Genomic DNA, 17,220 nt, shown 5'->3' on the forward strand with positions numbered 1-17,220 from the left:
TTTCTAAAATATGAAGTAGTGTTTTATTGCACAGTACATAACATAATATTAGTGAAATATCCTTTCAGCATGATTGATTCTAGATATACAAAGTGATAAGAGGACAAATTCACTGGATACCTTTAAAACCAATGTTTTATGTTTTTCTTCCCATTGGCATCTTTCCAATCTCCTGCAGGCTGAAGACATTCTTCCCTCTGCATGTGATTCCTCCAGAATTTTGAGGAAACCTAGACGTGTTGATGTTATCTTCCAAAAACTGAGTCTTTTTTTTTTTTTTAAGTAAGCTCTATACCCAGTGTGGGGCCTGAACTCAAGACCCTGAGATCAAGAGTCAAGTGCTCTATGGAGCTAGCTGAGCACCCCAGGGATTTTTCTTTTGCCCCATTTGGCTTCTTTTCCTAGAAACCTAGCTTAGTTCATTTTTTCCCCCTTTTCCTAATTCTTTTTTTTTTATCTAATTATTTCATTCCAATATTCTACAGTCATTTCTTACTCTTTTCTTTTTCTTGATTTTCACATTCAGGGATGGTATTTCTTTTCTTTGATTTTTGTTCCCTCCTCTTTTCTTTCCTTTTCTCACATTCATTCTTTCACTCATTTATTTACATTAATTACTCATTTATTTTTACTTATTTTGTATCTGTATAAAAAAATTAACTGCCATGGGTGCTGTCCCACAAATTTTTATTAGCCATAGCAAGATATAGCCTTGAGGGTCAGAAAGGAACTGTGTATGATCAAAGTGTCCCCACCTGCATGGCCTCTGCCTACAAGGAAGTAGGGTCCAAGGTCCCCCAATTCTTCCCCTTCCAAGGATCACCTTCCTCAGATGTGCCATGGTATGCACACACCAGCTCCAGTGGACCTCTGGTGACTGTTTTCTGTTCTCTGTTCTGTTGCACTTGGTTCTGCGCTGCCTTTACTATAAGACTGTTGGGTGTTGTTGGAATTCAGAGAAGGTCGAGGATATGGCAGTAATTACAGCAAAACCAAAAAACATCTTCACCTTTGTGTTAGACATAAATGTACCTGGAAATGTACCAGCCTTTCTCCATCAGTGGGAACTTCTTTTCACGAGTAACATTTCTTCTGAAGTCCTGAGTTCCCTTGTTGATGTCAGACTTTATTGCATAGGGTTCCGCACCAAGATATTTTAAAATCGTAAATTTCCCTAAGCTAATGTAAACTCAAAGAATGTAAATAGATGTATGTATTATCAACATAATGTAAATAAAATACGTATCATCAGCATAATGACAGCCTCCTACTTTTGTGCCAAAGGAAAACTCTATTTTCATACTTTACAGAGTAAAAGTAAACTTTGTAATAGTTTAACTCAGTATCCCAGGACAGAGAAGTTTTATTTCATCAATGTATTTTCAATAAATCACTTAATTTTCTGTTCTAAAAAATAAAGCTGTTAGTTTTAATCATCAGAATAAAGTTAGATTTTTAAATTTTATTATTTTATTTATTTATTTAATGCTTATTTTTCAGAGGGACAGAGAGAGAGAGTGGGGAGGGACAGAAAGGGAGACAGAGAATCCTAAGCAGGCTCTGCACTGTCAGCACAGAGCCAGATGCAAGGTTTGAATTAATGAGCTGTGAGATCATGACCTGAGCTGAAATCAAGAGTTGGACATTTAACCAACTGAGCCACCCAGCTGCCCCAATTTTTTTATTATCTTAAATTCCCCAAAGTAACAATGAATCCAACTGGCTAAAAATATAACTCTAGCTCAGTTTTCAGTATTCCAATATAGCTCAATTTCATTTAAAAAATTTTTATGGTCACAAAGACATTAAGCATCATTTTTTTAAAAACCCAACTGTATCCATAATTCTAACAAAGCATTTTTATTTTTTTCATTCCATATTCACATGCAATTTGATTTAGTTGTCCTGATTGCTTGTTTTCTACTTTTAAAATTATTTTATTGTAAACATTTATACAGATGATGCAGTTAATATAATTATCATAATGGGCATATGGTATTCTATTGAAAAGTATTATTATTCATTTAGCTATTCCTTTGTTGAACATGTAAATGATTTCCGCTATTTTGCTCTTTTATTTATTTATTTATTTATTTATTTAATTTATTTAAAAAAATTTTTTTTAACGTTTATTTATTTTTGAGACAGCGAGAGACAGAGCATGAACGGGGGAGGGTCAGAGAGAGGGAGACACAGAATCTGAAACAGGCTCCCGGCTCTGAGCTGTCAGCACAGAGCCCGATGCGGGGCTCGAACTCACGGACCGTGAGATCATGACCTGAGCCAAAGTGGGCCGCTTAACTGACTGAGCCACCCAGGAGCTCCTGTGTGAATAGTTAAGGCGACAGATAGGGCTACCAGGGATTTTATTTATGGCATGCATTTTATTTATTTTTTATTATTGTTATTTTTTAAAACAGTTTGGCTGCTTCTTTTTTTTTTAATTTTTTTTAACGTTTATTTATTTTTGAGACAGAGAGAGAGAGACAGAACATGAACAGGGGAGGGGCAGAGAGAGAGGGAGACACAGAATCTGAAACAGGCTCCAGGCTCTGAGCGGTCAGCACAGAGCCCGTCGCGGGGCTCGAACTCACGGACCGCGAGATCATGACCTGAGCCGAAGTCGGCCGCTTAACCGACTGAGCCACCCAGGCGCCCCTATTTTGCTCTTTTAAATAATGCTAAGATAAATGGCTTATCACATTGCTTACTAAATATTTATTGGGTGCCTACTATATCCTAGGCACTATTCTAGGCAATGAAATATAGGCATCAACAGATGGAAATTCCTGCCCTCATGGACCTTATATCCTGGTGAAAGAACACAGGAAATAAATGAGTGAATTATGTTGTAAGCTTGAAAGTGTTGAGTGCATTGGAAAAAAATAAAGCAGGGAAGAGGCTGGACAATACAGAGGGTGGCAGATGTCATAGTAGGATGGTTTAAGAGGCCTGATGAGAAGGTGACATTTGAACAAAGACTTGAAAAGGTGAGAGAAAAGTCTGGGATATCTGGCCGTGGGGCAGAAACATGCCTAGCATAGCTGTGGTCCCAGGAAGAGCAAGCAGTCCGCGTGAATGGAACAGTGGGAGAAGAGATCAGACAGGTAACAGAGTCCAGATCTTATAAGGCTTTGACAAATTCAGTACGGCCTCTGACTTTCTTTCACTTTAGATGAAATAGGGAGCTATTGGAGAGTTTTAAACAGAGAAATGATATGGATTGACTTGTTCGCAGAATGCGTCTGACAGGGTAAGAATAAAGGCAGGGAGACCAGTTAGGAAGCTTTACAATTATGCAGGCAAGATGACAGTGCCTTGGACCATGGTGTAGCTGAGATGCTTATAGGAAGTGCTCAGATTCCACATATATTTTTATTTTATTTTTTTAACATTAATTTATTTATTTTGAGAGAGAGAGAAAGAGAGAGAGCACGAGCACCGGCGCAGTGGGGGGGAGACAGAGAGGGAAAGAGAGAATCCCAAGCAGGCTCCACACTGACAGTGCAGAGCTCAGTCCCATGAACCATGAGATCATGACCTGAAAATCAAAACCAAGAGTCTGAGGCACCCAGATTTTTAAAGTACAGCTGGCAGGATATTTACAATGCCACCATCAATACAAATGCAATACAATACAATACTTCCTAAACATGCAGTGTTACATTCCCCACCCCACACCCCCAATTTGCTAATACTTTAAAATTGTTCCAAAGTTTACATTTACTTTTACAAACTAACAAATCTGAACATTCTCCCACATATTTGTTAATATTACCTCTTGTATTGATGATCTCTTTTCATCTTTACTTGGTTGAATTAGCTAATTTCGTAGGCATTCTAATTTCATATTTTTTCTGTTTTCTTTCATAACTGAGATATTATTGGTCATTCTGAGGATCAGCACACAAACATTTCAATTTGTATATAATTTTTAACATATGTGCTGAACATCTAAAAAACCATGTAGCTTTGATTCTTTTTAAAGTTATTCATCACTTTCTTTTTACTTTTTATTATTTATATATTATTATTTTTGAGATAGAGAGAGAGATAGAGAGTATGAACAGGGGAGAGGAAGAGGGAGAGAGAGAGGATGTTAAGCAGGTTCCATGCTCAGCAAGGAGCTGACTCAGGGCCTGATCTCAGGACCTTGGGATCATGATCTGAGCCGAAAGCAAGAGTCGGATGCTCAACTGACTGAGCCACCCAGATGCCTCTCTTTGTGACTTTCTAACTTAAAATTTGGAGGCAAGTCTTCCTTGACAGGATATTAAGTACCAATACCTTCAAGTGTTGATACGTTGTGATATTATAAGTCCCACTAATTCACAGTTTAGTATCATGTACATCACATATTCAAATTTTCAACCTATCCCAGCACATTAACAAAGTTACTAGGAAAAGCAAGCACCAACCAAAGATGTTACAGGGTGCACAAAATTCTGACAAGAAGAACCAAGATCAAGGAGTAGGTTTTTTTAGGGAACAATCTACCAAAAATAACACAGGAATAAAAATAACTTAAAATATTGAAGACATATTAAATGCACAACTGAATTGTCATTTAGTATGCTTTGTATTACAGGATAAAAAACTACGTCCATCTATGGAATGTTAAACTGACACCCAAGACAATCAAAACCTCTGGTTCAATATCCTACATTTTTCTGGTTGCACCACAAAATAAACAACAAATAAATGATTTATTTCACTTCTTAAAAAAAAAGAAGCATTTACACTTAAAAAATTGGATGAGGTGGGATTCTCTACTTCTTAAAATGTTTCTAGAGCTACTAAAAACTTGCATTTACAAAACAGTTGGTCAAAATATTCCTGAGCTAAGGACCACTGATATGACATGGCATATGACATTAGTCAGACTTGGCTTCTTTCTCTCCTACTTCATCAGAGGCTGGACTCTCCTTAGCGTCTCCATTTTCTGCAGATAAGTCTTTTTTAGTTTTGTGGTTCACGCTTCCACCTGTTTTCCCTCTGCTCCCCTTTTCCTTTTTGTTTGCACTTTTTTGTCTGAAGATTCATCCTTTCCTGCTGCTTTTTTGGCTTCGTTTCCACTTTTGCAGAAGCAGGTGCTGACAACTGCGTGGATTCCCTCTTGTCCTCCTCCTTTGTTGCCTTCTTGGTGGAGTGGACCTTCTTGGGAGCCTGGTGGTGGCTGTGGTGGATGCCTGTGGGTGCCTGGCCACTGCCCCTCTCCCAGCCCCAGATCTTTATATATTAACATAATGGAACACATTTTACTTACAATGCTTACAATCTTGATGCGTTATATAATATCGTGTCCATTATAAAATACCTGCCTTTGTTTCTCTTTTTCAAAATATGCTACAAAATAACCATGTGATGTTGTAAAACTGATCAACTGACCAAAACTGCACAACGTACTCTTTCAGTTTTGGTGTGCATTGAGCAAAAAAATTAACACGAAATATTATAGTTTTTTATTCTAAAATGATATTCCCAGGAGGGGAGGATCAGACTCCCCTGGAATCCAGTAGCGGCTGCCTTGGCTGGTGTTCTTTGGTTCCATCTGTTGTCACTGGCGTGTGATCCTGGTGCTGGGGAGCTCCTGACCACCAGGCTTCACCTGGGCAGAGCCTGTACCCTGTCACTGTGGTCTTCCCAGTGTCCAGAATAGTAGGTAGCCTACCATTGGCACTTAATAACTCATTGTGGAATTAGTTCAATAAATGACTGGACACTAAGCTGAATCATCTCCCTTCCCCTGGCTTAATTTTCCCCATATGTAAAGTAAAGGCAAAGAAATGGTGATGCTAAACAGAGCTTGCTTGCATTTCTAGCTGAGGTTAGTTGAATATGGCCAAGGTTAGGCAGCCATACCGATATGTGTAGCCTTCCTTTCTACAGGGCTTAGAGAACTGTGATTAGGCCATGGTCTCTAGTGTGGCTCTGATCAGGTTGGTAGTGGGCTCTACCCTGGAGCTCAGTATCATGCAGGCTCTGAGGAGGGATCCAGCTGACATTGGTAAAGTTCAAGTGTGTAAAATGCCAGGCATGACAAGATAAAAAGATGTGCCGCTGGTGACAAACAGGAGCCAAGAGGCGCGATAGTCAACTTCCATCAATTTATTTCCATCTGTTCATCTCCAGTTAACTACCCTGAGTTTATTTAGAGACAATTATCCATGGCAACAAACTACAGCAGTCCCTCTGAGCAGTTTGTAATTTTTCATAAAAAGACTCAACGAAAATTCAAAACCAAGAGACACCACTGCATAATTCCCAAACTAGTTATTGTTAATTACAAAATAAAATTAAATCTGCCGAAGGGGAAGTAGTGCAACGCACTCCGGTCTTTTATAAAGACAGCCGGAGGAGGAAGTGTAAATTTTCTCCAAAAGAGACTATCGTGTAGAAGATTATGGATGAAGCCAACAGATTATACTTGGCTACTGCTGTGGAAATCCTAAATTTCTTCACCTTGAAGCTGAGCAAAATCAGTGTTCGTTACTGTCAAGTATACGAACCAATCAACGCATTCCCCTCATTGGTGCTTTAGAAACCATTTTTAATGGACATTTTTGTGTGACTTTTTTTTCTACCTAAGGTATTTGACAAACTAGTTAGCTGGACAAGAACGTGCTACACCTACAATTAAGTTTAATGTACCTTTTAGCAAATACTCAATCCAGTTTGAAGGTTTTACAAGCTTGAAATTTCCCATCTTGCTGGACATTTCGGTTGGGATATTTGCTGGTATCTCAGACTTTGTACCCACCAAGTCCAGCATTTCTTTAGCTCTCTTCCTCGTTCTGCCTTAAATTTCTCTAAGTGATAGGACAATTTCTCCAGGCATCCCAACTAGAAACTTCGATGTCGTTTAAAACGTTAATACATGTCAGCATTATTTGCATTATAAATCAAGATGACATTGCTTTTTAAAAATGTGTTCTTTACTAGGTTTCAAGTGCCCATTGCTTCTTTTCATTGCAGGGTGACCACTGTCATGTGTGTTTTTATCTTACACGTTAATTATTGTAATAGTCCCCTAATTTATGGTTTTCATCTACCTTACCACATCACTGATTAATCTTCCTAAAAATACTGATTTAATATTCTAAGCACTTTGCTAAAAATATTTCTCTAACTTAGTTTCCTACTTTCTGCCATGGCAAATTATTTCAAAGTTTTGTTTTCTATTTGTTTGTGTCCATAACTCAGAGTATTTATATTTTACAGGGATGTTACAGATCAAAGAATCCACCTGCTCTTAGATACATAATAAACCTTATATAAAAGCTCAGCATATCAGGCAGATGAAAGCAGAAACACTGTAGTTGAATGGGAAGGAGAGAATAGCATGTGGGAGAGGTCAACCTGCCAGCCATTCTCTAAGACACAGGTGAAGATCACTTCCTTCCTGAAGCTTCCCAGGTTTTTACAGCTTCCAATGATGTGAACTCTCTTTAGTCATGGTGCATCTTATTAAATACCATATCATGATATTGTTTTTACAAATTTTGTTTTCTTACTTGCTTTACAAACTCTGAAGAGTGTTGATATAATGCCATGAAAAATATTGATTGAATACAAACGAAATATGAATCAAAATCTTTATTCGTATTATTTTTTTCAATCAGCCTTCTGTTTTTTTCTCTACCTTCTCCCCCATTTTTGGAAATATTATAAATTCTTAAATGTTTGGGGTCTTCTCCAGGATAACGTCTCAGCTTTTTTTATTGACTGTTCAAGAAGTCACTCTTTCAGATATGGGTTAGAGTTAGGGTTAGGATTTTAGAAGAAGGGATCTTCTGCATGTCAAATAATATATTTATATTTATTTATTTATTTATTTATTTATTTAAATATATATTAAAAATATTTACATATATGTAAGTAGTGAGAAGGTGATTATATACTGTAACTCATGAAGAGTCAAGGGGAGTACCTATGTATAGTTTATATATTTAGTCAAATGAAACTTTGAACATTGTTGTTCTGACACATGTATAATGTATATTACTGTGAATATGTATAATACAGTGAAGGGTGTAGACGTTTTTTAATTCATGAAATGTGTATAGTTGCTATGAATCTTCCATATTTGAATTACTTTTTATGTTATTTCTCCTAATGCTATAGCCAGTTAATTTACAAGCAATGCACATTAAACACCTACTGCATGCCAGCTAGTGTTGGATATCCTATATAAGTTAATTTTTGTCTCTACTGTGCTCACAGTATCTTGTAGACACACACACAATGCACATCTGAATGCATGGTGCATTTACGCGAGATCCAGCCCTATGTACAAGGCAAAGTCAAAACAGGCACACAGCTATCACTGTAAACATTTAAAACTGAAGAAACTTAATATCAGGAATTGGTTACACAGGTGATAGAATCTCTAGGAATCCAAAAAGCAGATGGCAAGACAACAGAGAGGTTAGCGTCAGCAGGAAGCTCCTATCACCTGCCAGTGAGACGAGGGAGATGGACTGTGGTCCCACAGCAACTGAAACACAGTTGGCCTGTGCAACAGGAGCTGATGTCACAGAGGAGATGGTAGCCACTGCCAAAAACACCACAAGACCCAGAGAAGGAGGAGAAGTACCCCACCTTGCTTGCTTGTCTTGTCCTTCAGTCCTTGGTCACTGCCTTCCAATTGGCTAAGTTTCCCAGAACCCTGGGGGCAGAAGAGCCTGGAAAATATTTCCTCTGGAACCAAGCAGAGCCAGGGAAGGGGAGAAGGTATTACATAGGAGACTGATACATCACTTTTTCAAGTGATGTATGACTGAGACAGGAAGACTTGTAGCTTTATTTGGCCACTCTCGACACTGAAATCCTACTGCATTTGTCGCTGGCTTCCATCTACTGTAGTGTTTTCTTTTTAACTTCTGAAAAGTTGTTTTAGACCACAAAAAGATGAGAATTAATGTCACTTTACAGAATGAACTATATGCTGCTGTTTATTAAATTAAGATGAGCATGATATGCACCATATGCATCCACCTCTTTTATAGACAAATCTGTGATTATTGCTATAATTCTACTGTTTTACTGTGACCTCCTACTAATCAACAAACCCCCTGATCCCCTGTGAAACCCTTACATAGGTGTGGTTAAAGGAAAAGTGTATAGCTCATATATGTATATATATAAAATCGCAACTGAAATGTAGATTTCTTGGGCTGATGAACCTGTGTTTTATTTGTGCGTGTGTGTATGTGGGTGTGTGTGTGCACACACATGCATAAGCAAGACTAGAGCCATGCATTTATTGAATGAATGAACCAGTCTGTGCTCTAGAAGGCAAAGGGGAGCAGGAGCAAAGACTGGGAAGGGCCTGGAAAGGGTGGGTGAGCTTTTGTTTGGGAAGAATAGATTCCAGTTGCAAAAGCTGGTGGTCTGTTCCCTCCCACCAGTTACTGGGAATAGATCATCAGAAGTCACAGTCCATTTCACCTCAATCAACCTCTTCCAAAAGGGAGAAGGGAGTTGAGAATGGAATCAATGTTTGTTTGCTGCCCTCACAATTGCAAGATATACCACACTCCTTAGGATCTTTAATGTTTCTTAACAGTCTTCCAAAGATGTCTTGTTCTTGTTCTTGTTCTTGTTCTTCTTGTTCTTGTTCTTGTTCTTGTTCTTGTTCTTGTTCTTGTTCTTCTTCTTCTTCTTCTTCTTGTTCTTGTTCTTGTTCTTCTTCTTCTTTTGCATGTAATTTTATTTTAGTTTTAGTAAACTCTGTACCCAACGTGGGAGGTGACCTCATGACCCTGAGATCAGGAGTCAAATACTCTACTGACTAAGCCAGCCAGGTGCCCCTGAGGGAGAATTCTTAAACCTAATTGGCAGACTAGAGAATTGATACTATGAGAAGTTAAGCAATTTACTTAAGGTTGCATAGGAAGTAACTAGCAGAGTGAGCTTTACAACACAGGCACGGAGAGCTGAAAAAATATTATGTAGTGTCTCTTGATTGCTACCTGGGATGCATGCCTACAATAGCTGAAGCTAGTTAGCTCTACTGCACCCCCCAGACCAGATGTCTCTTGCCAAAATAATTATCCAACCCAATTGTTTGAAATGTTCACTGGGAGAGGAGACTATATCTCACAAATAAAGAGAAAGTAAAGCCTTATAAAGAAAATTGAACTGCAATTGGATAAGTATTAGTGTGAATAATTTCAATTCAAAGTAATACTGACTACCTTCAGCTGCAAATGAAAGAGAGGGTGAGTATGCAGAGGGGCTAACGTCATGAGAACAGGGACAGGCCAGACTCCCAAAGAGAGAAAAGGGAAATAGAACAGTGGCATTGTGAGCGCTAAAGACATATTTCAAGACTTCACAATCCCTTCTTAGATGTTCCCTCCAATCTTCAACTGTGGATAGGAAAAGCAAAGTAGTTCCCCCATTGTCTCACCAGGTCACCTACTTACTTCTCTGTTGCTAACATCACACTTTGAGTTGGAATTTGGTTGAAGAAGGGGTTCTTCTGCAAAACATAAAAATGTTTAAACAACACAAATCCAGAATGTTATTGGCAGTTGTAGAAAAAATACTGAAATGGGGCCCTGGGGGACACAGCTATATTCTAGCTCTGTCTTCTTCCATAATGTGGGAGAATCATTTAACCTCCAGAACCTCCCTTTATTCATTTTGATTGGACCAGGATCTAACATCTCATTAATTACAGTTCTTCCACCTCCTGCATCCTGTGATACCTGCAAAAGGAGATTAACTTTGCAGCACAAATTGATTCTTATCAGTCCTCCTTTTTTTTGCCATCTCTTAAGGAATTATAAACTTCTGGCACCTGTAATATGAGGAGATGATTGAGCATGGTGAGCTATGGTTAATTACAGGTTAGTAGCATTTTGAGGTGTGGCTGTGAAATGATATAAGCACATATTACTTCTAATTGCTTTATTCTCAGCTGAGTTATGAGAACTTGTTCTAGGACTTCCCTCTTATGAGGTTACCACATTATTAAATTATATGGGACCAAGATATCCCCATCAGACTCATGCTAATGGGACCCATATAAGTTCTTCACCTTCAGGTCTACTTGGAAGTCTTGGGGCTGAGACAATTACCCCTGCTTGTCCAGAGTGGAGGAGGGATCACAGGGATGGGACACAGGTAAGCTAAGGAGAGGGTACCTTTTTGTGCAGTGATTCATCAAATCTACCCAGCAGATACTGCGTCTGGGTCTATGCACCAAGGTTTATAGAGACTTGTCAGCTCCCTGCTTATATGAAGACTTTTTATTTTATCTAAGAATTTTATTCAGTGTGAAATTTCTTGGTAGTGACCTGCATAAATCCTAATGAATTTTTTTTTCCAGGAGCCACATTTATGATAGAAAATAAAACAAGGCTGCTGGTCCAGAGATGCAAATTTTATTATTTTTCACTGATTTTCTTTTTATTTACAAGAATATCCAGAGAGCCTATAATGGGGAATCTTTCTAGGATGTGAGTTTTTTTTTTTCAATGTTTTTTATTTATTTTTGGGACAGAGAGAGACAGAGCATGAACGGGGGAGGGGCAGAGAGAGAGGGAGACACAGAATCGGAAACAGGCTCCAGGCTCCGAGCCATCAGCCCAGAGCCTGACTCGGGGCTCGAACTCACGGACCGCGAGATCGTGACCTGGCTGAAGTCGGACGCTTAACCGACTGCGCCACCCAGGCGCCCCTAGGATGTGAGTTTTAAGGGACCTTTTCACCTGCCTGGGATATAGAACACATAAAAAAGAACAAAAATGAAGTATGGGCTTAACTCCAAATGATCATGTTAGACAGTGTCTGTGACCCTGAGGTGCTCTGAGTTTGGGGTGAGAAATGGCAGGATAGGATCTAGCTCACTGATTGGCTCCTAAGCCCCTCTCAGCCCTGTGACAACAAGAGATATACGCAAATCCAATGGCTTGTTGGTAATCCATTCATGCAACAATTTTTTTTCCAGTCTGTTCTATGTGCCAGGCATTGTTTTAGGCTCTAAGGACATAGTGTGAATGAGATATTTGGACAATGTCTCTGCACTCATGGATATTATTATGGGCAAGAAAGTAAACAAATAAACACTCAATTATTGCATAATGTAATGTCAGGTACTGACAATACTCCAAGAAAAAAACAAATGAAGTTGCGTAAGGCAATAGAGTAAGAGGGTTGAGGGTTAACATCATGCAGTGTTACATCATGAGTCCTGCCTGAGGAGATGACATTTCAACAGACATCTGAAAAGTTGGAAAACTGATAATGTAAATATTTGCAAAAAAATATTGAATTTTTCACTATTCTTATTTGGAAACTGATTTGACCACTGTGTTTCCACAGCTACAATATCCTCTCCCTTCTCAAATATTGGTATTTAAGGTCCAGTTGATGATACACTTTGGCTCTTGGTTCGATCTTGGGAAAAGCCCCCTTTTTGAGTCCAAAGAACCCTTTCTTGACTTTCACTATGCAACTATCAAAAACGTTTTCTCTGTGTTGGGAAAGATAGAATGAATCAATGTGACAAAGTGATTGCATGGGGCTTTTTACAAAATCTAAGTCATCCTAGCAATAGTTTTGCAAAAGTTTTCTTTGCACCGAAGTTCTTCTTCCTTCATTTGTTAATGCTTATACTAAAGACTAGAAAAAGTCTATCCCACTGTAATAGGCTCAAATGAGGTTACTTCCCATCATACCTCCATAAGTGGTCTCTACAGAACCATGCTGAGTGTGGCAGGCAGAACCTCACATCTGGACGCGAGGAGGAGTGAATGGATACCTTGAACTTCCTGAACTTTTTTAAGGCAGCTTTTAGAAACTTTGGTACAAAATACCACATTACATAGCATTTATTATCTTAACCAGTTCTAAGTGTATAGTTGAGGAGTGTTAGATATATTCACATTGTTGTGCAACCAATCTCCAGCGCTTCTTCATCTTATTAAACTTGAACTCTACCCATTAAACAATAACTCCCCATTCTCCCCTCCCCTCAGCCCTAGCAACCACCATTCTACTTTCCGTTTCTATGAATTGGACTACTTTAGATACTGTAGGTAAGTAAATTTATACAGGATTTGACTTTTTGTGACTGGCTAATTTTTCTCAGCATAATGTCCTCAAGATTTATCCGTGTTGTAGCATGTGTCAGAATATCCTTCCATTTCAAGGCTGAATAACGTTCCCCTGTGTGTGTGTGTGTGTGTGTGTGTGTGTTTGTATAATATACATACCACATTGGTTAATCCATTCAAGAAGTAGTTTTATTGACGAATAATAGATACAAAACCAACTCCACACATTTAAAACATTCAATTTTATAGGTTTAGACATATGAAGACGGCCATGAAATCAGTAATACAATCAAGGTAGTCAACATATCCATGCAAAAATTACCTCATGCCCTTTTGTAATCTTCCCTTCTGTTCTTCTCTCTCTCTCCCTTCAGGCAACAACCAATTTGCTGTTTGCATATTTTAGAATTGTCATTTGGTATAATTATTTTGAGATTCATCTATGTTATTGCATACATAAACAGTTCATTCTTTTTATCACTGATTAGTATTTCATAGTACTAATATTCAACACTTTATCTATTCACCTGTGACAGATATTTGAGTTGTTTCTAGTTTTTGTAAATTATACATGCGTAAGTATTACAAGTATAATTACAGATACATGAATGCCATGAGCATTCATTTTTAAGTCTTTGTATGGATATTCCTTTATTTTTCTTGGATAAATATCTGGGAATGGAATGGCGAAGTCATATGCTAAATGTATGTCTAATTTTTTAAGAAACTGTCAAACTGTTTTTCAAAGTCGTTAAACCATTTCATTGCCCTGCTAATAACATGTAGTACCTCCAGTTCCTCTACGTTCTTGCCAGTACTTGGTATGGTCAGTTTTTAAAATTTCAGTCATTCTAATAGGTGTACAGTGGTATATCACTGTGGTTTTAATTTGCCTTTTTCCTTAATGACCAATTAAGGTGAGAAAAAGAAAAAAATGAGCATCTCTTCATGTGCTTTTTGCTATCTACATATTTTCTCTGGCGAAGTGTCTGTTCATGTCTTTGGTTCATTTTTTATTGAGCCATTTGTCTTCCTATTATTAAGCTTGGAGCTTTTACAAATATATTTTGGACACAAGTCCTTTAGCAAATTATGACTTGCAAAAATTTTCTCCCAGTCTGTGGCTTACATTTTCATTCCACTAACTGTGCCTTGCAGAAAACAAGTTTTTATTTTGATAAAATCTAATTTATGTATTACTGCCTTCTATCAATGATACTTAAAAAAATTTTTTTAACCTTTATTCATTATTGAGAGACAGAGAGAGAGAGAGACAGAACATGAGCAGGGGAGGATCAGAGAGAGAGAACCCGAAACAGGCTCCAGGCTCTGAGCTGTCAGCACAGAGCCCGCCGCAGGGCTCAAACTCACAAACTGGAAGATCATGACCTTAGCCGAAGTCAGACGCTTAACCTACTGAGCCACCCAGGCGCCCCCTATCAGTGATACTTTTGATGTCATTTCGAAGAACTGTGAACCTAATCCAAGTTCATAAAAATTTTCTTCTGTTTCTTTCAGAAGTTTTATAGTTTTAAATTCTACATGTAGATTTATTTTTATTTTTTATATAAAGTGTAGATTCAAGTTTTTTCTGTTGCTTTTTGGTTTTCTCTTGTTTTGTTTGTTTTCATTTTAGCATAAGCATGTCCAATTATTCAAGCACTGTTTGTTGAAAGGCTGTTCGTTTTCCATTGACTTGATCTTGCCCTTGGTCGAAAATCAGTTTTCCATTTAGGCGCATGACTATTTCAGGATTAATTTTGTTCCACTGATTTATTTGCCTATTTTTATGCCAATTATATAACTTGAAGAATAAAATTTAATTATATAATTTGAAGTCTTAAAACCAGAAAATCCTTTCAAAGTTGTTTTAAGTATTCTTAGCCTTTTACATTGCCACATGAATTTTAAAAGTAGCTTGTCAATTTCTTAGAAAATGCCGTTGGGGTTTGGAATGGCACTGTGTTGCATCTATACACCAGTTTGTCAAAAATTGGTAATAAAAATACTGAGTTTTCTGACACATAACATGGTATAGGTCTCTTTCTTTATTTTAAAGATTCTTAATTTCAGGGGTGCCTGGGTGGCTCAGTCGGTTAAGCAGCCGACCTCGGCTCAGGTCAGGATCTAACAGTTTGTGAGTTTGAGCCCCGAGTCGGGCTCTGTGCTGACAGCTCAGAGACTGAAGCCTGTTTCAGATTCTGTGTCTCCCTCTCTCTGACCCTTCACCACTCATGCTCTGTCTTTCTCTGTCTCTCGAAAATGAATAAACATTAAAATTTTTTTAAATAAAGATCTTCTTTTATTTCAACAATATAGTATAGTTTTCAGTGTACAGATCTTAAACTTATTTTGTTAGATTTATCCTTAAGTATTTTATAATTTCTGATGCTATTGTAAATAATATTTTATAACTGAAATTTCTGATTTTTACTAATACAGAAAAATAATTAAATTTTGTATAATAAAATTTTATTCTGCAAACTTGATAAACTCACTTATTTGTTCTAGTAGTGTTTTTGTAAATTCCATAGAATTGTATACATAGACAATCATGTTTTTTTCTTTTCCAACTGGATGCCATTTATCTATGTCTGTCTGTCTGTCTGTTTGTCTTTTTCTCTTTGACTTATTGCACTGGCTAGGAGAGAGTGAATAGGGCTGGTAAAAGAAAATATTCTTTTATTTTTCATCACCCTAGGGGGAAAGTATTCAATGTTTCAGGAGTAAGCATGGTATTGGCTTCATGTTTTTTGTAAATATTCATAATAAATTGGGGAGGGTCCCTTGTATTTCTTTTGTGCTGAGAGTTTTTATCAGGAATGGATATTGGATTTTGTCAAATGCTTTATCTGCATTTCATGAGAACATCACGTGGTTTTTCTTTTATTTTGTAAATATGATGAATTTTATTGATTGATTTTTAAATGTTAAAACAAGTTTCCATTCTCAGGATAAACCTCACTTGGATATGACTTATATATGGCAGCATATGATTTACTAAATTTAAAAAATAATTTAAATATTTATACACATGAAAAATGTTGGTCTTATAATTTTCCTTCTTCTCAATGTCACTGTGTGGTGTTGGTATCAGTGAATGTTCTCATGGTAGAATTTCTACTGTTTCCTTCTTAACTCATTAGTAGAATTCATTAATAAGATCATCTGAGCCTAGAGTTTTCTTTGTGGACAAATTTTTTTTTCTGCAAAATAAATCTACTTAGTAACCAGGAGGCTACTTGGTTTATTTTTTGATTTGTGTATTTCAAAGAATTTTTCCATTTCTTATAATTTGCTAAATTTATGACCATAAACTTGTATGTGAAATCTCCTGATTTTCTTTTCAATATATGTAAAATCTTTAGTTTTTATTCCTAATATTTATAATATGTATTTTTAAAAATTTTTCCTCTTTAATAAGTCCGGATATTTATCAATTTTACTGATTTCATAAAATCAGTTTTTTTGTTTGTTTTATTGGTATTCTCTATTGTTTTTCTGTTTTCTTTTTCATTAATTTATCCTCTGATGTTACCTCTTTTTATGTTTTAATTTTCTAATTTTATGGGTGGATTTGAAATCTTTCTTCTCTTCTAACATAATCATCTGGCCCTATGATTTTCCCTCTAAGCAATGCTTTAACTGAATTTCACAAATTTCAATTCATTTTCATTTTCATTCAACTCAAAACACTTTCTAATTTTCCTTTTGAGTCCTTCTCTAACCCATGTTTTATGTAGAGATGTGCTATTTGGTTTCAAAATATTTGGGAATTTTCTCCACTTTTTCATTTTTGTTGAGCCTCAAACCTCATCTTTTGCAGGATTACTTTATAGAAGGCATCATGGACTCATCTCTCAGTATTCTGAAGCTTCTGTATCACTATTTACATTACCCTTCCTTCCTTCCTTCCTCTCTTTATTAAAGAGACACAGAGACAGCATGAGCAGGGGAAAGGGGCAGAAAGAGAGAGAGAGAGAGAGAGAATCCCAAGAGGGCTCCATGCCTAGCACAGAGCCCAACAGCCCAAGCTTGATCTCACGACCTTGAGATCATGACCTGAGTCAAATTAAAAAATCTGAAGATTAACCAACAGAGCCACCCAGGTGCTTCTCACTGTTTATATTACAAAAGTTTGTTCCTTTATTTT

At 37.2% G+C, this 17,220-nt stretch overlaps 1 pseudogene; it reads right to left on the bottom strand.

Moving 5' to 3' along the window:
• Positions 1–4,874: 4,874 nt before the first annotated feature.
• Positions 4,875–6,718, bottom strand: LOC125174494 (non-histone chromosomal protein HMG-14-like; annotated as a pseudogene).
• Positions 6,719–17,220: the final 10,502 nt, after the last annotated feature.

This window comes from Prionailurus viverrinus, chromosome C2 (assembly GCF_022837055.1).
Source record: "Prionailurus viverrinus isolate Anna chromosome C2, UM_Priviv_1.0, whole genome shotgun sequence".
In the NCBI taxonomy this organism is placed as follows: Eukaryota; Metazoa; Chordata; class Mammalia; order Carnivora; family Felidae; genus Prionailurus; species Prionailurus viverrinus.